At 51.8% G+C, this 27,310-nt stretch overlaps 1 long non-coding RNA gene across 2 annotated transcripts in view; it reads left to right on the forward strand.

Moving 5' to 3' along the window:
• The window catches only part of LOC135576705 (uncharacterized), an 86,377-nt gene that overhangs the window by 53,402 nt on the left and 5,665 nt on the right, over nt 1-27,310 (forward strand). The gene's annotated exons all lie outside the window — the stretch shown is intronic.

Raw genomic sequence — 27,310 nt, forward strand, 5'->3', positions numbered from 1 at the left:
CCTCCTCTTCTCCAGACTAAACAAGCCCAGCTCCCTCAGCCTCTCCCCATAGGGCTTGTGTTCCAGTCCCTTCCCCAGTCTTGTTGCTCTTCTCTGGACCCGCTCCAGCACTTCAATCTCTTTCCTGACCTGAGGGGCCCAGAACTGAACACAATACACAAGGCCAACTGTATCTGGGGCTGCATCAAAGGAGTGTGGCCAGCAGTTGGAGGGAGCTGGTTCTGCCTCTTCTGCCCTGCTCTGGTGAGACCCCCCTGCAGTGCTGCATCCGGCTCTGGGTCCCCAGCACAGGACAGACATGGACCATCTGGAGAGGGGCCAGAGGGGTCTGTATGGCCCCAGAGCTCCCGCCTGGCCTGCACGGTGACCCTCTGGCTCCATAGAGCCCCACTGGGTGCCACAAAAGGCATGGGGGCAGCTCTGTCCAGTGTGGCCTGGGACACAGGTCATGGACAGTCCCCTCTGTTTTCTTTTCCTAGATCCACGTTCTGCCCACCCAGACAGCTCAGGGATGCCGCGGGGTATCTCCTCTCCTCCCCAGCAGACCCTCTGCCCCAAAGCCGTGGGGTCCAGGTCATGCGTCTCCACCTCAGCAGCTGGACCTCCAGGTGAAGGGTTCCTGGAACGTGGTACACAAAAAAGGTGCTAAAAGTGCTTGCTCTACAGTGTCATTATGTGAGTGGCAGCAGCACAGCCGGGTCAGGAGAAGGTTCCACAGCATGCCCGTCTGCCTTTCTGTCCTTGCTTTATTTGCTGGTAGCACTGCAGTGTCCTTCCCTGTTTCTCCACCTGTCCCTGGTGCTCTTGCTCTCTGGGGTTGGGGTGGGAGTGTGGGTCACTTCTTGTTCTGATACCAACTCAGGGGGTCTTGCCCCACACCAATTTAGGGGGTCTTGACCCAGAGGTGTGTTCATAGAAATTAGATCTCCAAGCTGCATTTTAAACTGTGATGAACTGTTTTTCTCAGCTGGTAGAAAGAGAGAATGAGTTGAAACATCCCTCCATCAGGGATGGGGCTTTCCATGAGAAACAGCATGTTTATTTTCCTCAGAGAATTCTCCCCTAACTTGTCACTGCCTTTTCCTCCTCACGCAGGCCCTCAAGCCCCGAGGCAGCAAATGTCCAACAGCAGCTCCATCACCCAGTTCCTCCTCCTACCGTTCACAGACACACGGGAGCTGCAGCTCTTGCACTTCTGGCTCTTCCTGGGCATCTACCTGGCTGCCCTCCTGGGCAACGGCCTCATCATCACCACCATAGTCTGGGACCAGCACCTCCACACCCCCATGTACTTCTTCCTCCTCAACCTCACCCTCATTGACCTGGGCTGCATCTCCACCACTGTCCCCAAGTCCATGGCCAATTCCCTCTGGGAAACCTGGAACATCTCCTATGCAGGATGTGGTGCCCAGCTCTTTTTTTTTTTTCTCTTTAATCATAGCAGAGTATTGTCTCCTCACAGTCATGTCCTACAACCGCTACGTTGCCATCTGCAAACCCCTGCACTACGGGACCCTCCTGGGCAGCAGAGCTTGTGTCCACATGGCAGCAGCTGCCTGGGCCACTGGGTTTCTCAATGCTCTGCTGCAAACAGCCAATACATTTTCAGTGCCCCTGTGCAAGGGCAATGCCCTGGGACAGTTCTTCTGTGAAATCCCCCAGATCCTCAAGCTCTCCTGCTCACACTCCTACCTCAGGGAACTTGGGATTATGGCGGTCAGTGCCTCTTTAGCTTTTATTTGTTTTGTGTTCATTGTGGTGTCCTATGTGCAGATCTTGAGGGCCGTGCTGAGGATCCCCTCTGAGCAGGGACGGCACAAAGCCTTTTCCACCTGCCTCCCTCACCTGGCCGTGGTCTCCCTGGTTGTCAGCACTGTCATGTTTGCCTACCTGAAGCCCCCCTCCATCTCCTCTCCATCCCTGGACCTGGTGGTGTCAGTTCTGTGCTCGGTGGTGCCTGTTCTGTACTCGGTGGTGCCTCCAGCAGTGAACCCCCTCATCTACAGCATGAGGAACCAGGAGCTCAAGTATGCCCTGAGGAAACTCATATCTTAGTGTTTTCTGAAGCAATAAACTGCCCATCTGCTTCTACATAGGAATTTTAGTGTAACTAATTACAGGCTCAGCCTGTCATCTGGTTTTTCTGTTGTTGTTGGTAGCTTTTTTTGTCATCCCATTTCTAAATTCTCTGTCTTCTTTTCTGTTATAACCACTGGCTGTGTAAATGAGAAGCCATGTTCTCCTTGTCTTTACGCAAAATAAAGGGCTCTTTAGTGACTTGTTTTTCACTATATCCTTCCCGCAAGGCCTTATGGAGCTGCAGGGACAGTTTCTGTGTCCATGGGAGGAGGGAAAAGAGTCCATCATGGCAGCACTGCCAGGGAGCAGCAGCGCTTGTTCTTCCAGAGCTGTTCTGGTTCCACTCCCACACTCTCTTTCTGATCCCTTGTGTTGGTGCAAGGCCCAGGAGAGGACAAGTTGTCCTCATGGCACTGGGGCCTCATTGCCTCCTTGCAGCCCCATGGGGAAGCTGGAAGTTGTTGTACCAGTGTTGTCCTTCCCTGGGCCTTGCACACCCACATCCCACTGACCCAGGAAGAGCCCTGAGCCGTGTGTGAGGGACAGGATCCCCCTTCCCATTGCCTGCAGGTCATGGCTTCTCCTTTCTGTTTCAGAAAGCAAACCAAGGGGTTTCTGAGCATCAGAGCCTAAGAAAAGACTCAAAGGAGACCTCATGGTGGCTACAGCTTCCTCACAAGGGGAGAAGGAAGGGAAGTTATTGATCTCTTCTCACTGGTGACCAGTGAGAGAACCCAAGGGAACAGAAGAAATATGTGCCAGGGAAGGGTCTGTTGCACATGAGGAAAAGGTTCTTCACCCAGAGGTGCTGGACACTGAACAGGCTCCCTAGGGAGGTGTCACGGCCCCAACCTGGCAGTGTTCAAGAAGAGACTGGACAACGTCCTCAGACACACGGGGTGACCTGTGGGGTGTCCTGTGCAGGGACAGGAGTTGGACTCCATGATCCTTGTGGGTCCTTCCAACTCAGGACATTCTAAGATTCTATGAAACACTAGGTCAAAAGTCCCTGTTTTCATTGTGCAGATGAGTTGTAAACATACACATCATGTGCATGTCCACTGTGTGCATGCGGTGAGATAACCCAAGGGAGCACAAATGCTGTCAGCTATTCCTTGGGGTGCCATAAAGGTCAGTGGGACAGAGATGGTGTTCAGGGGTCTCTTCCAACCTGGGTTATTGTAGGATTCCATGAGTCTTTTCCATGGAGAGATCTTTCATGTCAGAATAGACAGGCGAAGAAGAAAACAAAGAGGCAGAAGCAGAGAGGCAAAATCTGGGAGTATTGATTGACAGCAGCTGAACATGAGCCAGTGTGTGCCCAGGTGGCCAAAAAGGCCAATGGCCTCCTGGCTTGTATCAAGAATAGAGTAGTGGACAGAAACCGGGCAGTTACTGTCTCCTTGTACTTGATGCTGGTGAGGCCACAACTCAAACTCTTGGTTCAGTTTTGGGCTCCTCACTATTGCAAAAGCCTTGAGGTGCTGGAGTGAGTGCAGAGGAGGGGGACAAGGCTGTTGAGGGTCTGGAGCACAAGACTTCTAAGGAGCAGCTGAGGGACAAGGGGTTGTTTAGCCTGGAGAAAAGGAGGCTGAGGGGAGACCTTCTCTCTCTCTACAACTGTCTGAAAAGAGGTTGCAGCATGGAGGGTGTTGCTCTTCTCCTGAGTACCTCTTCTCCTGCCATATATGATTAGCCCAAGAGAGGCCTTTCTTCCTTCCGTATTTCCAGGAAAATCTTCTTCAGGTTCTCCTCCACCTGCACACTTCAACTACTTTCCATTTCTGGGCTCAGACATGGCTGGAAGGGTTCACTGAAGCCATCAGCCATCTCATTGCTTCTCCCTGACATGCCCTGACCCTCTCCCACACCTACAATGGCCAATCACAGCTGCTCAGGGCCTTCTGCTCTTCAGAAGAGACCTCGAGCTTCTTGGTTCTTCCTGGTGCTTATTATAAATTTCCTCGCTCTCTCCAGAGTTCATGGTGAGCTTTCTTGTCCATAACAGCCCCTTTATGACCATGTCTCACTAAAAAGTTGTCTCTTTATGATCATCTGTGCAGAAATGAAATCACCAATTACATAGAAACTGATGCCGAGTGAGATGCCATGAAAACCTGATGAGTTCCCCCTGTGTCTGTGTCTCTCCTGGAAGGAGTCTGTCCCGAGAAGGGGATCCAGCTCCTGCCACTCTCTGCAGAGGCACATGAGCAGTGTCCATCACCTGGGGAGGAACAGGATGACTTCTGCAAGACCACCCTTCATCTGAACCACTTCAGAGCTACCAGAGGTGCAGAGTACTCTTTTACAGCTATTTAAATATAAGCATATAAAACTGACATTCCTAGACAAATTACACAAACATTTGAAGGACTTTTCATGCCTTTTAACATGATTATCCACAGAAGTCCCACCAGCTTTGCACCTCAGGAAATGGGATCCAGAGTCCAAGGGCAGGATGGTTTGGGCTCTGTGCTGGGATCTGGAAAATGAAACGTGCTCCCATCTCCCAGCCCCCTGCCCTCCTCAGTGAGGGTGTGAGACATTCTGCCAGCGAGGGCTGAACTCACAGCCATGACCAGTATCTTATGTCCAACTGCAGCCAATGTTGTCCTGCCAGCTCAGAATTGGAGCTTCCATTGCTGGAGGTGTTTAAAAAACGTGGAGATATGGTGCTTTAGGACATGGTTTAGTTGTGGTCTTGGCGATGTTTGACTTACGGTTTGACTCCATGTTCTTAAGGGTCCTTTCCAGCCTAAATGATTCTATGATTCTATGATTTGGGTTGAAACCATTTCAATCCCATCACCTCCAGCTTCCCTCAGAGGCTGCTGTTGTGTGGCACAACTGTCCTGGCTCTCCAGGCAGGTTGGGCACTGGTTTGGTTCCTGCATTGGCAGTTTTCCCCTTCTGGAGTAAAAGGCTGTTGAGCAGAGACAGTTGTAGAGATTTGGGTCACAGGGGTTTGCAGCAATCCTTTCAAAACCTGAGCAGGATGAGCTTTGGAGCCCAGGAAAAATGGAGATGCTCTGAAGGATGTTTTTGAACTCTGGTACTGTCACCAGTAACAGTAACAGGGAACTCCTTATTCTCACTGATGATGATGATGATGATAAAGATAAACTAAATGTCTTTCATTTCATTGCTAACAGTCATTCTTGCTTTTCAAAACATCTACTACACCTCAGCAGTTGTGTCTTGAAAGAAGTTCTTAGAACAATGCTTTTTCTCTCCCTTTTTTTTTTTTTTTTTTTGTAATCATATAAAGAGTACACCTCTTGGACGGAATTAACACAAAATCATTCATCTTTCATAACTTTTGTCTTTTTTCCCTGCTGTGAGGTGGAGGTGGTGTAGGGGAATAGTTTCTTTTTGAGACAAAGAAGGCCAAGGAACAGATCCCAGGTCAGTGCAAAGGCACAAAGGAAGCCAGAATCTTTATGTGTGTGCACTGACACACACTGTCACCTGCATTTCCAGTCTCTGCAGTCCCAACCGTGCAGCAGAGTCTGGAGCTCTGAGCTCCCTTCATCTGCCCTGTGTGACACGTGTAAAATGGAACTACCCCAGTCTAATGGCTGGTTTTGATTCTCTTCACAGCCTGAAGCACCACATGGGTCAGGAGACAAGCCAGGATGCCCAACAAGGACTCACATACCCTTCATGTAGATTTTAGGTGTTCCCTGGCATCTCAGCAGACATGTCACGCTGATATCTGGGTGCAAGGAGCTGGTCGAGAGCCTCATCTCCATTTCTGTAACAGTGGCTTTGCTGCCTGGATGATGTGCAGACTCTGTACATGGATGCTGACACCTCTTGAACAACCTGCTCTGAAAGGGTTAACAACATGGGCTGTTCTTTCTGGAAGGGTGTTAGGACAGCAAAAAAGACCCTGGATTGGGGCCAATGAAAACGGATGCAAAAGTTGCGGTCAGGACTGTTCGGGGGCACTTGTAAAGCAGCCCTGCACCTCATGTGAATTATTCCTGTGCTCAGGGAGCACCTGAGAGCTTTGTCTAAACTGAAAACATGAAGGGGAAGGAAGGACAGTGTAGTTCAGGCTGGATGGGACCTCGGGAGGTGTCTTGACCAACCTCCTGCTCACAGCAGGGTCAGACCAGATTACTCAGGGCTTTATCCAAACACATCTTGGTCACTTTCTGGGACAGAGTGGGTGCACACTCCTGGGAAACAGCTTCCAGTGCTGGACTGTCCTCATGACTGGGAAGTTTCTCCCTTTCTACAGCACCTTTCCAAGCCCAACCATCCAGATGGCTTTTTACCCATCTACTTGCACACTGACACAGACCAGAATATCCTACTTTGAACACAAGAATATTGTGGGGCATGACACCGAATGTCTTGCTGACTTCCAGGTAACAGACAACCACTACTCTGCCCACATCCACAACCCTGTCCTTTCCTCAGAGAAAGCAAAGAGGATGGACAGGCACAACCTGCCCTGGGCAAACCCCGTCACCTCCTCTTCCAGACACCCAGAAATGGGGTCCCAGTGGACATGCTCTGGGGCACAGCCCTTAGTTCCCCTGCTCACCCATTGGCCATTTTGAAAAGTGCACACACTGTGAGAGAGCTGCCAGTGGTCAGGGAGTCCCCCCAGTCTCCATGAGCTTTCCAAGATGGTGGAGAGTGGCCTCACTGTGACATCGTCCTGCTGTCCCAGCTCCTGGGATGCTGCCCCTGCTGTCCCATAGACTGGAGAGGATTGTGTTAGGTCCGGTGACCCAAACTTGATCCCCATCCACTGCTGTATGTTCTGCCTCCAGCCACAGATGCCTGGGACACATTGCTGGTGAAGAGGACACAGGGATTCTCACCTCTTTCCCTTATTAAATTCATCAGTGTCCACACAGGGTCTTTGTTTGTCCTTTAACAATTCCTGCAGTAGAAACAGCTCATTATGGGGCCCTTGAATTGCCTTCTAGGTCTAGACTGACTTCTGATCTGGACTGTTGCTCTGCTTGGAGGCTGCTGTCATTGAGACCAGATGAACTCACTCCTGCCACCCTGCCTGGCAGTTCATTCCATCCGTGTCACAGCTCTGTCTGTAGCACTGACAGCTCCAGCTCCCCCAGTCAGGTCCCTGGCTGAGGACATTGCCTCACATCTGGGCTGAGCCACCCCCGCTGTGGCACCAGCCCAGCTCTGACCTGCCACAAGAAACCTGGTACCAAGTGTCCAAGAGCCCATGTGTGCAAAGGCTTTGCTGCAGAGCACAGACATGACATGGCCAAAGACTGATGAATGTCTCTCTAGGCCTAGGAGTATAAAACAAGAATAAAATGCCTGAACTCATTCAACTGAAGATATTCCTCCCCCAGCTTGGAGGAATTAGATCCTTTGCTGTAACATTCCTGGTGTCCTGTCTAATGATGGGACAAGAAAAGTTGATTCTCATACTAATTCATTGTTTAATACAAAGAACACAATGATGTGTCTCTTCAGAGGAGAGAGAATCAACATCACTGATTACTTCAGGTTGTTTCAAAGGATGTGCCCCTGGAGCCCCAGGGACACCTGGAGGGAGCCCAGAGGGGACAGAGAAAGGGACATCAAGGGCTGCTCCTGTGCTGCTGAGCTGGGCTGGGCTCCTGGGACACAGGGAGCTCATGGCAGCGGCAGCGCTGCAGAGAGACAGCTCTGCCCAGGAGCAGCTCCTCTGCACACGCAGCAGGGCTGAGGGCTCTGCCTGCAGCACCGAGGGTGCAGGAGCCAGGCACAGAGACATTAACGGCAATGTGGGGGGTTGGTTGCTAAGGATTCGATGAGACAAATCACAGTTCTAACACGGTAAGTGTCTGGCTGTAGGACAATGAAGATGCTTTTCCTGGAGTGAAACCTTAAGCTGGTACATTGCATGATTTACAGGATCTGTCAGGTCTCTCTCACAGTATCTCTGTTGTAGAGGAGAAAAACACACTTCAGAGCAGGGCTTCCCTGCTGCACTGTCAGAGGAACAGGGAATGACGACAACTTCTGATGAGGGTGACTGCATGGGGAGCACCCAGGGGTGCCCAGGGCTGTCCTGCAGAGCAGGGTCCCTGTCTGGGGGAGATCCCCATGGTGATGTGGGGACAAGCTGTGGGGGGAAGGAGCATCCCTGATAAGGGCAGGAAAGGTGCTTGTGCTGTGGAGAGGGTGCTGTGTGGGTCAGCGCCGCTCACACATCCGGATCACCTGCAGGATTTTTCCAAGTGGATGCCCCAATGAAAAGATCAATGCAAGGATTGCCAGACAGATAAGGAGCTTTCCTGAGCCTGTCTTTTCAGTTTCCTCTCCCAAGGGCTGGGGGGTGCAGGAAAGGATAAAATGAAAATGCGCTCTCATGCTTAAACAAGACACTGAGACTCCTGAACTCCAACTCTGAGTGATCAGTACATCGGCCAGAAGGCTCATGACATCCCTTCCCCACCCCTCTGCCTGTGCACAGCACCTGCATCACCTTGGCTGGACCCGTCAGCCTTAGTCTGACCTGTCCTGTTTTCCAGCCTGCAGACAGGAAGATGCCCCCAGGCAGTGCCCTGTGAACAGGCAGGATCTGTAGGGCCAGGGGGAGGGCACAGAGGGTGGGATGGTCTGTGAGCACTGACAGGGAAGAGACATGGACAGGGAAACACCTCCCAGGGGAGAATCTCCAGGCAGCAGGGAAATGATCAGAAAGGAGAGGAAACCAAACCCGGAATGGTTATGGGAGGGAGAACAGAGAAAAGTCCCTGTGACCCCCTGCAGTGCAGATCCCTCCTGTGAGCAGCCCCCTGGCCTCCTGTCCCACCCAGCAAAGCCTCTGCCCTCAGGGCCGGGGGCTCCAAGGCATGAAGCAGCTCCTGTGCAGCCAGAGCTCCAGTTCCTCTGCAGAGCACAGGGGCTGAGAGCAGCTGCCCGGCAGTGTTGGTGTCTGGGAGGTGGCTGCACAGCTGGGGAAGGGTGACGCTGTCTGAGTGCCCGGCTGCCTCTGCCCTGGCCTCTCTCACACCCACCCTCACCGCATTTTCCTTCTTGCTGCCCTGCTCTGGGTCACTGCTGTTGGGATCTTGTTCTTGCTGTCAGGCTCTCTGGGGATGGCAGTTTCAGCTGCAGAGTCACAGCCTGATCTTGTGGGTCCTTTCCTGCAGGTGTGTCCATGGGCACACGTGTCCCAGCTTTGCTCTGACCTGTGGGGTGTGGGCAATGCAGTCTGTGGGGCTGGGGAATGAGCTGTGTGTCCTGGACTAAACGTTGGTTGCTGAGACCCTAGGAAAGGGTGAGACCTGTCATGGTCTGTGGTGGATCCCTATGCTCTCAGCAGTGCCTGGTGGCTTTTCAGGGTAACATGGGAGGGTGATCAGGCTCCATCTCAGAAAGGTGCCAGCCCAGGGCAGCTGGAGCAAGACAGAGGGACAGAGCAGCTGCCCTCACTCTGCACTGACCCACAGGCACCCTCTGGTCTCGCAGGACTCGCTCTGTTCCCCCTGAGTGCAGGAGAAATGCTGAGGGTTTCTGACACCCAACAACACTCTGCAGTGAATATGGGGGGAGGTGTAAAAAAACCTGGAACTCCTAAACTGCCTTCACCTTCTCTGTTCCTTATCACTGAGAAAGCAAGTGCTGACAGCCCTTCTGTGTTAGCAGCACCAGGACAGTCCCCACCGTTCCTGTGGCCCCACTTCTGCAGAGCTGGGCTGACTTATCGACGGCCCATGGGCAGAGGCCCTGCTCTTGGTTGCACATTTTCCAGCACCAAGCAGGGCTGCAGCCACAGTGCTGGAGAAAGTTCTCCTAGAAAAACAAAAGGGTGTCTGTGTGTGACAGGGGAGGGTCTATGGGACTTGGTATCATTTTTGTGGCAGAACTCTTCCCTGGATTCTCACTGTCTTTTTTCTCCTCATGACAGCACCCCGTGCTCAGGAAAAGCAAATGTCCAACAGCAGCTCCATCACCCAGTTCCTCCTCCTGCCGTTCACAGACACACGGGAGCTGCAGCTCTTGCACTTCTGGCTCTTCCTGGGCATCTACCTGGCTGCCCTCCTGGGCAACGGCCTCATCATCACCACCATAGCCTGGGACCAGCACCTCCACACCCCCATGTACTTCTTCCTGCTCAACCTCGCCCTCCTCGACCTGGGCGCCATCTCCACCATTGTCCCCAAGTCCATGGCCAATTCCCTCTGGGATTCCAGGGCCATCTCATACTTGGGATGTGCGACACAGCTCTTTTTGTTTCTCTTCTTGATCACAGCAGAGTATTGTCTCCTCACCATCATGTCCTATGACCGCTACGTTGCCATCTGCAAACCCCTGCACTACGGGACCCTCCTGGGCAGCAGAGCTTGTGTCCACATGGCAGCAGCTGCCTGGGCCACTGGGTTTCTCAATGCTCTGCTGCACATGGCCAATACATTTTCACTGCCCCTGTGCAAGGGCAATGCCGTGGGCCAGTTCTTCTGTGAAATCCCCCAGATCCTCAAGCTCTCCTGCTCACACTCCTACCTCAGGGAACTTGGGCTTATTGTATTTAGTCTGTTAATCAGTTTTGGCTGTTTTGTGTTCATTGTGGTGTCCTATGTGCAGATCTTGAGGGCCGTGCTGAGGATCCCCTCTGAGCAGGGACGGCACAAAGCCTTTTCCACCTGCCTCCCTCACCTGGCCGTGGTCTTTCTGTTGGTCAGCACTGCCATGTTTGCCTACCTCAAGCCCCCCTCCATCTCTTCCCCATCCCTGGATCTGGTGGTGTCTGTTCTGTACTCAGTGGTGCCTCCAGCAGTGAACCCCCTCATCTACAGCATGAGGAACAAGGAGATCAAGGATGCCCTGAGGAAACTCATACCTTAGTGTTTTCTGAAGCAATGTACTGCCCATCTGCTTCTACACAAGAGTTTTAATGTAGCTAATTACAGGCTCAACCTGTCATCTGGATTTTCTGTTGTTATTTGTTATTTCCTTATTGCGATGATGTTTTCAGCCCCTTTTTAATCCACTGTCTGCTTTTCTTTTATAGCCACTGGCTGTTTAAATGAGGAACAGTACACTTCTTGTCTCTAACCAAAATAAAGATTCCTGTAGTGACTTGTTTTTCACTATATCCTTCCTGCAAGGCCTTTTTGCATGTTCAGGGACAGTTCCTGTGCATGGGTGGAGGGGAAAACAGCTCTGGCATGGCAGCATCCACGAGGGAGCAGCAGCGCTTGTTCTTCCAGAGCTGTTCTGGTTCCACTCCCACACTCTCCTTCTGATCCCTTGGGTTGGTGCAAGGCCTGAGTGCTCTGGCAGCTTGGTCACCGTCCTGCTGTGTGTCAGTGCTGTGGGCGCAGGCAGGGACAGGCAATGGGCACTGCTGTGACAGTGCTGGCCTCACAACAGCCTTTCCAGATAGAAACGTGATCTCCTCAGGGCAGTGCATGATGGTTTATATCTTCTTGCAAAGTTTCTCTTAAGCATATTCCTACAAAAGTCACCCACAAATTAAACCCCAGTGTACAGCTGAACAGTGTGTGTGTGCAGGGCTGGCACACAGCAGTGTCCTCTCACAGCCAGGCTCCTGCCAGAGACCTGCAGGACCAGCAGAGCAGGGGCTGGGCTGTGCCCCTGTGCACTGGACACCCCACAGAAGGAGCCTCAGGTCAATCACCATGGACTGGCCCCTCACAGCCATCATTTGCAGCACTGGCCTCTCGTACCAACTCAGACATCTTTGTCCCTCCATGGAATCACACTGAATAAGTAGGTCAGAGGTTCATGTTCGCATTGTACGGATGATATGTGAGCATGTACATCATGTATGTGAGGTAAGATGAACGTGAGTCAGAACGAACACCATCAGCTGTTCCTTGGGGTTCCATGAAGGCCTGTGAGACAGACAGTTCCTTGAGGTCACATCATGTTGGGATTAATATCCCATAGGAAACCACCAGAATGCAGCACTGGGATGTGCTTCCTTTAACTAATGTCCATTCCTGATGATGAGGGACATCAATGATGAGTGCAGAACATGGTGACACACCATGGGGCTGAGGTGCCTCCCAACCTTTGGGAATAGGAACAGGAGGCCAGAGAGACACTTTGACTCCTGCCTTAGTGTGTAAATGGGAAAGTGTCTGATCCTGATTATGTCAATGTGTTTTAAGAGTCCACAGGGCCAGCTCAGATGTGGATGTCTGACAGAACCCTGATATTTCTGTGTGTGACTCCAATGACAAACCCCAGTGGCCCATTGAGATTTATCTCAGCTGCCTTGGACAGGCTCATTGCAAGTGTCCTTATTTGCTCCATCACCTTTACCATCCCCATCACATGCTGTTCTACACAGTCCTACACCTGCCCCTGCATCCCTTGTGGTCTCAAAATGTCAGAGTGATCAGAGAGGTTCAGAGGTCCCTCAGACAGTCAGACGTCAAACCCATCTTCAGGAATGGCAGGAAGGAGAACTGGGAGAATGACAGGATGCTCAGCCTATGTCTGTCCCTGGGAGGGGGCCGGACCACATTCTCCTGCACCCATCTCCAGGCAGCAGAAGGCCTAGAACAACCTCACCTGGTGCCCCCTCCCTTGAGCAGGAGAGTGAGACAAGATGATGTTCAGTGCTCTCTTCAAACCTGACTTATTCTATGATTCAATGAGTCTTTACCTTGGAGAGGTGTTTGAAGACAGAAGATGTCCTTACCAGCTAAAAGAATGAATCCTGCCTGCAATTGCTAACCTAAAATATGTAAATCCTCTCAGTTTTGGTCAGTCTGCTGCTCTAACAAAGATAAAAGTGACTTTTAAAACACCTAATCAGAACCTGCAAAGAATACTGTCCTTGCAGCGCAGACACTCTGGAGCCTGCACAATTAGCTGAGTCTTGTTTTAACATCTGTCTCAAGACTGTTACATAAAGTGTCCTTTAGCTGAACTTTGCTCCTTATGCGCTCATATGCATCCCTAGGATGGGAGACCGGGGTCAGCCCGGGGCCCTTTCTCAACAAGCATGCGTGGTGATAAAATGGTTATGTAACCAATATGCCAATGTATGAACACTTGCTTCTTCAGGACTGCCGGGAAGGTCTGAATGTAGTGATAAGATTTTGGATATAATAGATGTTCCTTCTCTATCTGTTGTGCTGGTTTTATTCCAGCATCCAGACTTGCACAACTCTGGAATAAACAAGATCTCATCTCTGGGTGTGCGATTGGCTTTGCACTTCAGTTAGTGAATTTGCAATTAGCAACGAGGAAGGAGGAAAAAATAAAAAAATAAAAGGGGCAGGAGAGGACATAGAAAAGGTCTCAACATTTCACATTCCTGTCAAGAATGCTTCTCCTCTCAGATCTTTAGCAGGAAATAGATTTGATCAGTTTGATAAAACACACATAGTTTTATCTAGTCAGGTCACAGCCCATAAGGAGGGTGACGGATGGGTGTGGTATTATGAGGTCACTTGTGTCTCACAAACTCATAATTGAGTTCAAAGACTATGGCTGTGAAGGGGACAGTGGGGTCAGTTCTGTGTCTGGAGGTGACAGCCCAGCAGCAGGGACATGGCTGGGAAAGAACATCTGCCCAAGTGCCCACAGGCCCTACCCAGAATGAGACCTTGGAGATGGGTTGTCATGTCCATTCCACATAAGAACATGATGGAACAGCAGCAGAGACATGGTCGTGTCAGAGAAGCTGAAAGGCCAGCAGCACTCGTGGGATTTAGAAGATCATGGCGAGGTGACTTCTCTCTGGTGAGGTAAAAGACCACAATAAGCCTAATGGGTTGGGTTCCCTGCATGAAGGACAATTTCTGAGATGGTGGAGTAGCAGAAAAAAAGGAAGGAAGAGGAAAAAAAGTCACAAAGTGACTTGGAAGATGGAGACTGGATATGAGGAGGAAGAAATGTCACTGGAAGAGCAGTGCTGTGGGGCAAGAGGTGACCCAGAGGGAGCTGGATCAGCCCATGGTTTGTGTTCCAAAGAACAGCCAGTGAGGGTGCAGACACAGCAGTGAAGGTGCAGAAATGCTGGGTGAGAGCAGGTGGGGAAGCGAGATGGGTGTCTGCAGCCTGCAGGGAAAGAGGGGCAGGGGTAGCACCATGTGGAACAGCCTGTGGTGGAGATGGCAAAGGGCGCTGTAAGGCTGGAAGGGACCCACAGAACCCAGGTCTCTGTCCCCTTGGCCAAGGCAGTTGTCTCTGCCACTGAGGCCCAGCAGAAGACATGTTGTCCTCATGGCACTGGGGCCTCGGTGCCTCCTTGCAGCCCCATGGGGAAGCTGGAATTTGTTGTCCCAGTGTTGTCCTTCCCTGGGCCTTGCACACCCACATCCCACGGTCCCAGGTAGAGCCCTGAGCCATGTGTTTACATCTCATCTGTACAATGAAAACATGGAGTTTTGACCTAGTGTTTCATAGAATCATTTTAATTTTTAAGTTTCATTTCATTTAATTATATACATAGTAGTAGTATATTATACTATTTTTATTGTCTTATTAAAATGCTGTTTCTGAACCCACGGGTTTCTCCATTCCCTTCGGTTATCTTCCATATCGCACTTAATAGGTTGGAGGAGTACGTGAGCAGCTATTGTGGTCTTAGTTGCTGGCTGGGGTAGAACATTGAGAGGGAAGGACAGTAGTGGCTCAAGAACTCTTGAAAATCACTTTCCAAGATGATGGCACTTTTTTTTTTTTTTTTGTAGTGGGAAACAGCATGAGAAAGGAAAACCATCAGACACTGCAGCTCTGGAGGTCCAGAGTGGAGCTCAGGATAAAGAAACGTCATTCTGAGCGCAGTGCTGTGGTCATTCAGAAGGACTCTGGATCAGCCATGACTTTGTGTTTCAAGAACAGCTGGTGAGGATGGAGAGACAGCAGCACAGGTGGGGACACACTGGGCTGAGAACAAGGTGGGGAAGCACATGGGGTGTCTGCAGCCTGTGGGGAAACAGCCACAGGCCTGGGACAGTGCAGGATGGACTGTGGTGGAGATGGCCAAGGGCACTGGCAAGGCTGGATGTCCCTGAAAGAGCCAAGGTCTTTGTCCCCTTGGCTATGGCTGATGTCCCTGCCAGTGAGGTCTTAGAGGAGACACATGGTTGTCATGGCCATGGCACCCCATTGCCTCCTTGCATCCCCAGGGAGTGTCACACCATTGCCCTGCACTGGGGATCGCACTCCCCACAGCCCCAGGAAGAGCCTGCGCCACCTGTGAGGGACAGGATCTCCCTTCCCAGGGGCAGGGGCTCAAGGCTTGGCCATTGTCCTTCATCAGACAAACCAAGGGCTTTCTCAGCATCAGAGCTGCTGCACTTTGCCTTTGCCTGATGCAATCACTGCCTCCAATTATCTGCTCTAACGAGTCCCTGGGGAGGCTTTGTCAGTAACAGCCCTCAGTGGGGCCCATTAATGCTTCAAGGTACTTCGGAGTTTGTTCTGACTTGGACTTCTTGAGCAGATTCTTCAGTCTGTCCTTGCTATCTAGAGGTTCATGGACTCAGCACCAAATACGCCACAGGGCTCATTAAAACACAGAAAGACCTAACGAGCAATGCTTCTTTCTTTAATTTCATTCAAATCTTCCAGACATGTAGAACTAACTGGAGAGGTTTCAATGGGACACTTGCTGATGAAGGTTTCAAAGAAGATTTAATGAAGGAGGTTTATTATTTCAAGCTTGTTTTCTGTCATTTTCCAGTGTATAGAAGAAGTGACAGCAGCATTCTACACTGGACATTGATCCCGAGGGTCTCCTGAATACATCTGGACAGGCAGGAGAACAGTCCTTGAGGCTGGACACTGTATGGACAACCTGGCTCCTCACCCCCACCCCCAGTCTGCCGGTTCCCTCATTGGCCACCACAGATTGCATCACTTTTCCTCCATCAGTTTAATAAACAGCAAAACACTTTCCTCAGCTGTGTGTGTAAGCTGGATCTGATGAGGTCCAGCATCCACAAGGGACACCCACACAAGAACTGGTTTAGACAGAGAGACAGGAGAGGATAGAAATAAACACAATGAACGTGTTGACTGCCATGTTAATTAGAGCTCTGAAGAATGGGGCAAGTTTGTAACTCCCTGAAGCTCAAAGCAGAAACCAGACAGCTGAGAGGCCACTGAATGACCAAAGAGCAAGTGGAGGAGAAACCTGAGAGCACTGGGAAGGGCAAACGTCCACACAGTGCTGGAAAGTTGTCCTTGGACAGGGACATTTAATGAGGAGAGGCGGGAACTCCTGAATGACGAGGGAGATGAAATCATAGAGTGTTGGTAATAGAAGTACAGGGGAAGACCAATATTTCTTCTCCTACCCTTAATGCATTTCCACATAATTCACTTTTTGGCTTTTTTCTTTTAAATTTTAATATGTTAAAAAAACAACTAAACAAAAATCCTCAATCAAAGAAAATAACAAACCAAACAAAATAAACAAAACCACCCACAAAACCAAAGCAAAACAAAAACCAAACCAACCAACCAAGAACAACAACGAAAAACAAAACCCAAACCCCAAACCAACCAACGAACCAAACAAAAAAAAAATCCCAAAACAAAAAAACAACAAGAAAAAAGTGCACATTTCCAGACAGACATCAGTCATCAGCTGTCTCACCATAAACAGCCAGGGCCATTTTAGGGGCCCAGTGTACCTGAGGTGCTGGCCTGGGATTGGCATCTATCACACAGGACCTGGGGAGACCAGAGCACCTTGCAGTGCAGGTGGAGCCTGGGCAGGGGTTCCCGGGGCATCTACACTGGCAGCAGGGGTTTGTGTCCCTGGAGCTGAAGACATTTGTGTCCTAAAGCCAGCCCCAGTTCTGGAATACTCTTTCATTAACTGACTTCTGATGGCCCTACAAGCATTAAGCCAAGATCATGTTGTGTCTTGCACAGCGCCCCATGCCCTCTGAACCTTCCCTGCCCAGGACTCCTCACACGTTGCCCAGAGCGAGTCACACTGAGGGGTTGGCTGGGTCACTGGCTGAGATGTTGGTTTAGATGGTCACCTACAGCACAGGTGGATCCTGCCCCATCATCGCCTGCTCTGCTCCAGTCTGAAACAGAGCCCAACATCACAATGGGATCATGAGAGAACTGAGGTTGAAGGGACCTCAGGAGTCTGCAGTCCAACCTGTCACCAACGGGGTCACACCAAGGTGTTCAAGCCTTGATTCAATCAGAGCTTTAGCAGGACTAGAGAAGTGATCATCCCTTTGTACTGGGCACTGGTGAGGCTGCACCTTGAATCCTGGGGTCAGTTTTAGGCCCCTCATGGCAAGGAAGACATTGAGGTGCTGGAGGGAGTTCAGAGGAGGGTGACAAGGTGGGTGAAGGGTCTGGAGCACCAGTCTGACGAGGAGCGGTTGAGGGAGCTGGGGCTGTTCAGCCTTGAGAACAGGAGGCTGAGGGGAGACCTTATTACTCTCTACAGCTGCCTGAAAGGAGGTTTTATCATGGAGGTTGTTGGTCTCTTGTCCCAAGTAGCAAGTGATAGGACAAGAGGAAATGGCATCAAGTTGCACACGGAGAGGTTTAGATTGGATATGAGGAAAAAATTCCTCAGGGAAGCCACCAGGGATGTTCCTCAGGACTCAGTCCTAGGGCCAGGTCTGTCCAATATTTTTATCAATAATCTGGATGCAGGAATTTAATGCACCAGTAGCAAATTTTCTGATAATACCATCCTTGGAGGTGCTGATGACTATCCTGAGGGACAAGGAGCCTTGCAGAACGATCTAGATAGATTGTAGCATTAGGCAATGATCAACGGCATAAAATCTAACAAGTCCACCTGCCGGATTCTGCACCTGGGATAAAGTAATGCCAAGCACAAGTCTAAATGGGGAGAGGATTGGCTGGAGAGCAGCCCTGCAGAAAGGAGCCTTGGGGCGCTGGTTGACAGGAGGCTCAACAAGAGTCAGCAGTGTGTGCCCTGGCAGCCAAGAGTGCAAATCCCATCCTGGGGTACATCAGACAGAGCAGAACCAACCGCTCAAAGGAGGTGATTATCCTGCTGTATTCAGAGTTGCTGTGGCCTCACCTTGAGTGCTGTGTGCAGTTCTGGCCCCACGATTTGATGAGGATGTTGAAGTATTCCAATGTGCCCAGGGAGCAACAAAGCTGGTGACCGACCGGAAGGCATGTCCTCTGAGGAGTGGCTGAGCAATCTGGATTTCTCTAGTTTGGAGAGAAGGAAGCTGATGAGCAAGCTCATTGCCCTATAAAAGCTCCTGAGGAGGGAAGTGTATAGGGAAGTGCTGATCTCTTGTCCCTGGTATCCAGTGACAGGACATGTGTGAATGGTGCAAACCTGGGTCAGAGGAAGTTCAGACTTGACCCTCTACTGAGAGTGTGGTCAAATACTGGAACAGACTTCTGAATGATAGGATGAGGGGCAACGGGCACAACATAGGAGGTCCCATCTGAATATGAGGAAAGACTTCTTTACTGTGAGGGTGCCTGAGCACTGCAACAGGCTGTCCAGAGAGGTTGTGGAGTGTCCTCCTCTGGAGACATTCAAAACCCGCCTGGACACCTTCCTGTGCCATCTGCTCTGGGCGAACCTGCTTTAGCAGGTGGGTTGGGCATCCCAGATAGAGCATCCCAGATACAGCATCCTAGATACAGCATCCCTGATACAGCATCCTAGATACAGCATCTTAGATACATCATCATAGATACAGTATCTCACATACAGCTTCCCAGATACAGCATCCCAGATACAGCATCCTAGATACAGCATCCAAGATACAGCACCTTCCTGTGCGATCTGCTCTGGGCAAACCTGCTTTAGCAGGTGGGTTGGGCTAGATGATCTCCAGAGGTCCCTTTCAAGCCCAACCATTCTGTGATTCTGTGACAGCTGGTTGATGCCCCAAGCCTCAGCATTCAAGAGGCATTTGGCCAATGCACTTACTACCCTGTTTTAACTTTAGATCAGCCTTGAACTGGTCATGCAGTGGGACTAGATGGTCATTATAGGTCCCTTACAGCTGAACTATACCTCACTTCCCTTCTTCCCTTTCTCCTCCTTTCCCTAGCAGGGGGAAGCTGCAAAGCCCCCCCAACACAGCCCCACCCAGCACCCTTTGCAGGAAGCCTTTGAGGTGCTGGCCCCAAGGCAGTCCCGGTGGCCAGGAGTTCCAGGGGGCTGTCCCTGCCCTTGGTGGCCACGTGCTGGGCACAGCTGCTGGCTGTCCCTGATGCCTTCTCTGCCCTTTGGCTCTCCAGGACAAAGCTCCTGCTCTTCTCTCCCGTCATGGCAGAAACCAGCCCTGCGACCAAGAGAAGAGCCCTGGTAGCTGTCCCCTCTCTGCACCAGAGCTGATGTCCATGAGGCCCCACAGCGAGGAGGACCAGGGTCACAAAGCCTATTTTGAGGAGATAGTAGGATGGTTTCAACCACTGCAGCATCGAGAAAATCCTAAGTGTAACCAGAGCCATAGGCTGGTCTGGACAGTGCCAATAGACCGCCATGGAAATAAGACTCGCTTTGAAAAACAAGTGAGCGGAGGTGGCGCTGGTGTGCTGGAAAGGTCCATCATGTTCAGACCTACAACATTTGGATCCATTCCCAAAGCACAGGCAGGCAAATGACGACTCTTCCCAAAGGAGCAAAAAGAGTCCATTGCTGCTACTGCAGTCATGTTTCCTTTTCTACCCAAACCAAGACCCACAGTTGGCCATCTGTACAGGGGATGCAAAATGCACTTCAGCCGCAGGGTAAACCTTCCACACCTCCTGTGTGACTTGCACCTTTCTCGGAGTTATTTGCCTACCTTGATTGGTGGGAAGAGGTTCAGAACTTCTGGAAAGCCTTTAAGAGATACTCTTTTGAGTACTGAAAGAGTAAGGAAGCTACTGCCATTTTGGACATTTGCACCAAAACTCATACACACATGGGATAGTGTGTGGTGTGTGACATGGATTTCTTTTTCTCCTTGTTCTCCTTTTTAGTAATGCCTGAGATCTTTGCTTTGGAAAAAACATACCTAAACAAAAGAATCTGAGAACACAAGTCCTGATCAGAGAGAAGGTCCATCTGGGCCAAGACTCAGTCTCCAAAGCTGCCAGCCATCCGTGTCTAGAGGGTCTTGGGGTGCTCAAAGGCCTCAGTGGCTGGGACCGGCCTCCCTGGGGACCATCTCCTGCAGGGGCCCAGGGGCCGTGTCTCAGCTCAGCCTGGGACCTCTGGTGCCTGCCTGAGCCATGTTGTAGGTGTGTGTGCCTGTCTCTGCCCCATCTCCTGGACGGGCCTGGGCCCTGCCCTGCAGAGAGCGGCTCTCCTGGATGGAGTCCTCAGGCCTGGCTCAGAGCTCATCGTGCTCCAGGCACAGCTACTGAGCACAACCATGCTGTGCTGTGCTGTGCTGCTCTATTCTGTACGCTCACAAGGAGTCCAATAAAGATGTGACTGTTCGACTGAAATGCTGAGAGGTTTTAGATCCAAAAACAGTTTCAGGGACACATACACAAAGGATACAACTGGAAACAGAATTTTTTTTTTTATATTTATTTTATTAAAATTACAAATTTTAATAGGAGAAGGAGAAGGAGGAGAGCTGGCTCCTGCTGCAAACTTGCCCTTGGAGAAATATCCCGATAAATCCAGGGCACGAGTGGTGCCTTGGAGGGCAAGAGCAGTGGGCATGAACCGAGCCAAAAGGGCCCAGAGGAGCTCTGACAGGTGGTCATGCTCAATGCTGCAGAGGAAGGCAAAAAAACCCCGGGGACCAGGGCCAGTCTGCCCCGGGGGAAAATTCCTTCCTGACCCCAACACTGGCGATCGGCTGTTCCCTGAGCATTTGAGCGAGACCTGGCTCCTCGGCCCACAGGCTGGTCATGCCTCCCAGAAGACTACAGAATAATAGAATGATAGGATGATGATCTCTTCTCTCTCTCTTCTCTTCTCTTCTCTTCTCTTCTCTTCTCTTCTCTTCTCTTCTCTTCTCTTCTCTTCTCTTCTCTCTTCTCTCTTCTCTCTTCTCTCTTCTCTCTTCTCTCTTCCCTCTTCCCTCTTCCCTCTTCCCTCTTCCCCCTTCCCTTCCCTTCCCTTCCCTTCCCTTCCCTTCCCTTCCCTTCCCTTCCCTTCCCTTCCCTTCCCTTCCCTTCCCTTCCCTTCCCTTCCCTTCCCTTCCCTTCCCTTCCCTTCTCCTCCTCCTCTTCCTCCTCCTCCTCCTCCTCCTTCTCCTCTTCTTCTTCCTCCTCTTCCTCTCTACGCTCTACGCTCTACGCTCTACTCTCCTCTTTCTTCACCTCTTCCCTCTCTCTCTCTCCCTCTCCCTCTTCCTCTTCTCTCTCCCTCTTTTCCTTCCCCCTCTTTTCACTACCAGTACATGCTAGGTAAATCCCTGACAAACACTTGGAACCTTGCCCAGCTTACCCATTCGCTCCATCACCTTGTGCCAACCACGCATCTACCTTCTGGTGGCCGGGAGAGCACCGGGCCCCCTTCAAACCACTCTGCATTCCACTTCCTACAGCTGCTGACCCTAGCTCCCCACTCCATCAGGACGGTGAGCTCTGCAGTGCTCCTCAAGAAGGCATTCCCTTCATTTTGCTACTGCTAACCAGCTGAAAAGGATGATCGTCCATCAGATGAACCTGGAAGGTTGCCCTGCTGGGAGATGGCCTTGCAGTGGAGAAACTCCAGCTGCCTCGTCCAGCTCTTCCTCCTTCAGCCCCTGTCAAGGGATTCCACCGGCTCCTCAAGGACTTCCTCTCCGATGTCTTCAGGCTGCCTCCAGGCCAGCTCTGGCAGCAGACACAGGACGCTGCTCCCTTTTATACTGCCCCGGGGCATTGTGACATCAGCATTGCCCCGTGGTCGCATTGTGACATGGAGGTGACATGGGCCCCCAGTGTCCCACCCCACCCACTGCCCATGCACCCAGCACTCCTTGGAGGAAGGACTTCAGGGTGCTGCTGGCCCCGAGGCTGTCCTTGTGCCCAGGAGGCCCAGGGCGCTGTCCCTGCTCTTGGTGGTCACGCACTGGGCATGGCTGAAACCACCTGGGAATGGCGGTGGCATGAAATTACTGAGGAGGTTATTCACATACAAAGGAACTTCTTCTCTTTGCCTTTAAAGTTACTAAAAGAAACTATGAAAAACAATCCTCTAGTACACGATGGTAATGAATTGCTCTGCAAAAGTGCTGCCATGGGTGCAGGAACCTGCCAGCCTACGTCTATTCCATTAAAGAATCTCAACATTTTGGTGCCGGCTCCATGTGTTTGGCATGTGGCCTCTCTCACCTCCTAGATGTCCAGGTAGGAAAACAGGTGGGGGAGCAGGTCTCAGCTAAACCCCATGGCACCTGCTATGGAAAGCATAGGTGTGAAAGCATAGGCATAGCCTCTGGGCTCAGGCACCAGGTTCTGTGGGCTGGCAGATGGCTGCCTGACAGCTCAGACATGGTAATTATCCCTAATTCAAGCACTTGGGGTAATGCAAGGTGGTGCTGTGTTGGAAGCGCTTCTTTAACTGCAGAAGAGTAAAGACATGCCCATGGGCAGATCCTCTGCTGCAAAGGGGCATTGTTCCTGTTGTAGCAAAAAGAAGCCCAGCGATAATCTTAAGCCCATATTGGCATCAGTAGCTGGTTGTAAGAAGTGACTAAGAAGAGTAATCGGGCTGCAGATGATAGCGAGGGGCTGCATTCATCCCCAGGGGCATCATCAGGGGAGGAAGTGACCGTTACCCAGTCTTTTTCTCCAAGTGAGCTGAGAGAGTTGCGAAAAGACTATAGACGTAAAGATGGTGAGAATGTGTTAACCTGGATGCTCCGATGCTGGGATAACGGGGCTGACACAAGAGAACTGGAGGGCGGAGAAGCCAAGCAGTTGGGATCTCTGTCAAGGGATTCCACCCTTGATGGGGCAATTGCCAGTGAGCCCAACCCCACGGCCCTCTGGACCCGACTCTTGACAGCCATGAAAACAAGATTTCGTAACAAGGATGACTGTCAATGCACATCAAGGAAATGGAATGCTATGGAGCGAGGTATCCAGTTCCTGAGAGAGTTAGCTGTGCGAGAGATTATCTGTTTTGGGCCAGATAGCCAGGAGGGGGTGAATCCAGATAGAGTTGAGTGTACACGGTCTATGTGGCGCAGATTCTCACAGAGTGCACCAGCTCCATATGCTAAGATATTGGCAGGAACGTTCGTGTCAACTGGCGGTAGACAAAGTGTTAATGACATGACTGAGCGGCTCCGGGAATTTGAGGAAAACCTTTCTGATCCCATAGGGGCTTATGTCTCTAGGGTGGAGAAACTGAGTGAAACGACTTTTGACTGTTTTGAAAAGCTGTTGAGAGAAATGAAAGCACTCAGGGAACACACACATGGCTCTCGATTTGTACGAACCAATGCTTCAGCTATTAGGAGAAAGCATTTCCAATATCCAGAGAGAGAGAGAAAGCGTTTCCAGTCCCCAGAGAGAGAGAGAAGGCGTTCCCAATCTCCAGAGAGAGAACACAGGCAGGCCACCAGCAGAGGTTTGCTGTGGTCCTTCCTACGTGAGCAGGGAGAAGATATGAGTAAGTGGCACAGTAAACCTACTGGGGAACTTCAAGAACGAGTGCATGAGTTAACAGGGCAGGCTTCTAGGAAAAGGGCTGCCCCGGTTTACAAAAGAGATTCTGGTGCTCGTGAAGGAACCTCTAATTCACAGCGAGTGACCATGGAAGACCAAGATTAGAGGTGCCCTGCCTCCAGCCAGGCAGAGGAAAGGGATAACAGAGTTTACTGGACGGTACAGATAGGATGGCCTGGTACAACACAACCCCAGGAGTACAAGGCTTTGGTGGACACTGCTGCTCAGTGCACAGTAATTCCTTCAGACTGTAAGGGGACACAACTCATCAGTATTTTTGGAGTGACTGGGGGATCCCAAGAGCTGACTGTTGTAGAGGCTGAAATGAGCCTAACTGGAAAAACCTGGCAAAAGCATCCCATTGTGACTGGCCCAGATGCTCCGTGCATCCTTGGCATAGACTACCTTAAGAGAGGGTATTTTAAGGACCCAAAAGGGTATAGGTGGGCATTTGGTACAGCATCTGTGGACACGAGAGAATTGAACAGCTGTCTGATTTTCCTGGTCTTTCAGATGACCCTTCTGTTGTAGGACTGCTGATGGTTGATGGGGGACGGGGTCCTGTGTGCTGGGGACAGCTTCCCTCGCCATTCTCTGCTCCCTCCTCCTTCAAGCAGGGGCTGCCCCACGCCTCGCACAGCCAGTCCCAGCCGGGCCCAGAGGTGGGTGTCTCCATGACGACCGCCCGGGCTCTGTGACGTCATAACCAGAGGCCATTGTGACACGGGGTCGACATCACCAGAGGCCATTGTGACACGGGGGTCCCCGCCCTGACCGTGGGGGTATTTAAGGAGCGAGAGCCCTGGGGTGCTCACTCCCAGGAGAGCAGCTTCTCAGGAGCAGCAGCTTCTCAGGAGCAGCAGCTTCTCACGAGGCAGCATCTCCCCTGGGTGCCCGTTGCGGCTCTTTGATAGAGGAGACCCAAGATGCCAACTGACAAGGAGGTGTCTTGCTCCTCCTCCTGCCCGCAGATCGGCCACAGCCTGGGCCAGCACACCCTCCAGAGCACCTGGGTCACCCCCTCAGTCCAGGAGCACTTGCAGGACCACCATAAAGGTCCCCAGGAGGGGTCTGGCTGGCCTCGCAGCACCAACAGCGAGGCAGCAGCAGAGGCAGAGTGCCCGGCACCTGCCCCACAGGGCGCCACAGCCGACGACGCGGCTCTGTGGGACACAGCCCAGCGCATCGTCAGTGAGGCCGTGCGCAGGGCTGTGGCTCAGATCGTGGCAGCTGGCCAGGAACCAGAGGAACAGCAGGACCTGGCCCAGCGCATGGACTTGCAAGATGAGAACAGCAAAGAGGGGTGCCAAGGCGGAGACACCATCCTCAGCACCTGGATCAACCCCTTGGTCCAGGAGCACCTGCAGGACGCCCCTGCAGGTCCCCAGGAGGGGTCTGGCTTGCCCAGCTGCACAGACACGGAGGCGGCAGCAGAGGCTGAGCGCCCGGCACCTGCCCAGCACAGCCCCACAGAGGACGATGTGGACCTGTCAGACATTGTGGAGTACATCGTCAGTGAGGCGGTGCGCAGGGCTGAGGCTGAGATCCAGGGACCTGGCCAGCAACCGCTGGAACAGCAGGACCTGGCCCAATGCACGGATGTTCCAGTGGCAGCACCAGCACCTGCAGGAGTTGAAGCCATTGAGGCTCATTTGGCAGGAGAGGATGAGGGACAGGCCAGCACAGCCCCTCTCGTCCCAGCTGCAAAGGAGGAAGAAGAGAACACGGTTTCTCCAATGTCTGCAGAGCATGGGGGAGAGACCAGCGCAGACATCGCCTGCCCAGCGCAGGGCCCGGCTCCACGGCGACGGCCTTCCCGGTTCAGGAGGGCGCTCCGGGCTCTGCGCAGGGCTTTCCGCTGCAGCTGCACCGCGGGACAGCAAGAGGAGTAGAGCCGCGACCGCGGCGTTCACCTGCCCTGAGGACATGGTGCTGCCAGCCTCTGCTCGGCCTTGGATTGTTTTCAAAATCAATAAAGCCAATTAAAAAAAAATGACAAGTTTTCCCCCTGTGCTCCTCTGTTCCTGCTCCACCTCAGGACAAAGAAGGCTGCAGGAAATCTCTGTCCTCGGGGTGTCATGTACCCAGAAGTGCTTCTGAGAGAGGAGGGGATACAGTTGCTTGGTGTTGGCATATATAGACCACTAGAGATCCCCCAGTCCTGTGAGCAGCAGTGAGTTCCTTCCCAAACTTGTGGAGCATTCTGACCGCAGAAGGGCTTCTGGCAGAGCTGGGGCTGGCACGGCATACCTGTACCTCCCACTCCAGAGTACATCTTTTGTCCCTGCAGTTAACACTGCAGGGTCCCAGCAGGGTGGGAGCTTTCCAGAGATCGTGGCTCCTGCTGGTAGACCCAACCCTGCACCGGCCCAGCCCCACAACCCACCATGTAGGCCGTGCTTGGGGCAGGGTGTGCTCAGGGGTGGGGAAACAACCCCCAGCACAGTCCCCTGCAGCAGCCCTCAGTGCCCTGTTCCCCTCCAGCCTCCTGGCTTTGGCAGCCTCAGCTCCCAGCCTGTTCCTGTCTCAGCCATATCCCACATGAGGGTTTGCAGGCAATCATGACAGAGTGTCAGCTGGGGTCTGGGCCTGGCTACAGGCCAGGCACAGTATCACAGTATGTTTGAGATTGGAAGGGACCTCAAAAGATCATCTAGTCCAATCCCCCTGCTGGAACAGGAACGCCTAAGTGAGGTCGCACAGGAACATGTCCAGGCGGGTTGGAATGTCTGCAGAGAAGGAGACTCCACAACCCCCTGGGCAGCCTGTTCCAGTGTCTGTCACCCTCACTGAGAAGAAGTTTTTTCTCAAATTTAAGCGGAACCTCTTGTGTTCCAGCTTGATCCCATTACCCCTTGTCCTATCGTTGTTTGCCACCCAGAAGAGCCTGGCTCCATCCTCATGGCACTCACCCTTTATATATTTATAAACATTAATGAGGTCCCCCCTTAGTCTCCTCTTCTCCAAACTAAAGAGCCCCAGCTCCCTCAGCCTTTCTTCATAAGGGAGATGCTCCACTCCCTTCATCATCTTGGTTGCCCTACGCTGGACCCTCTCCAGCAGTTCCCTGTCCTTCTGGAACTGAGGGGCCACAACCGGACACAATATTCCAGGCAGGGGTGGTTGTTCACCCGGTACAGGCGCTGAGCCCAGCAGGCGAAGGGAGCTGGTTATATTGCAAAGACCAGACCTCACTGTGATTATGGTAAATTGCCACAGTGTTGCTGTGAAAGGTCTCATGGCCTGATTGGGATGATAGAGATGAACCATCTGTCAGACAACCAACTACCAGAAGAAACCACAAACCAACAGCTACCCCTGATGGGCAAGGCAACTCACTTCTGGTCAATACCATGAACTTTCCCCTAGTTTGAAGACCCCAGACCCATTTTCAGAAGAGTCTTCCTAATTAGCATGAAGAGCAAGCAGAGGAGGAGACGAACCGCCTTCTCCTATCTCACATGTAAATGAACTGGGTTATAAAACAACCTCACGTATGGTACAGGTTGGCGGCGTGTAAATCTTCAACGCGTCCCCCCCTCCAGAGGTTGTCGCTGGACTGATGTACCTGTGGAGTGGTGATATCTTACTCTCCCTTGTTGAGGATTGATAAGGATCATGGCTGAAAACATTGTGACTAGTTCAGCCAGAAGAAGACACATTCAGAGCAGGAGGC

This window comes from Columba livia, chromosome 29 (assembly GCF_036013475.1).
Source record: "Columba livia isolate bColLiv1 breed racing homer chromosome 29, bColLiv1.pat.W.v2, whole genome shotgun sequence".
NCBI lineage: Eukaryota > Metazoa > Chordata > Aves > Columbiformes > Columbidae > Columba > Columba livia.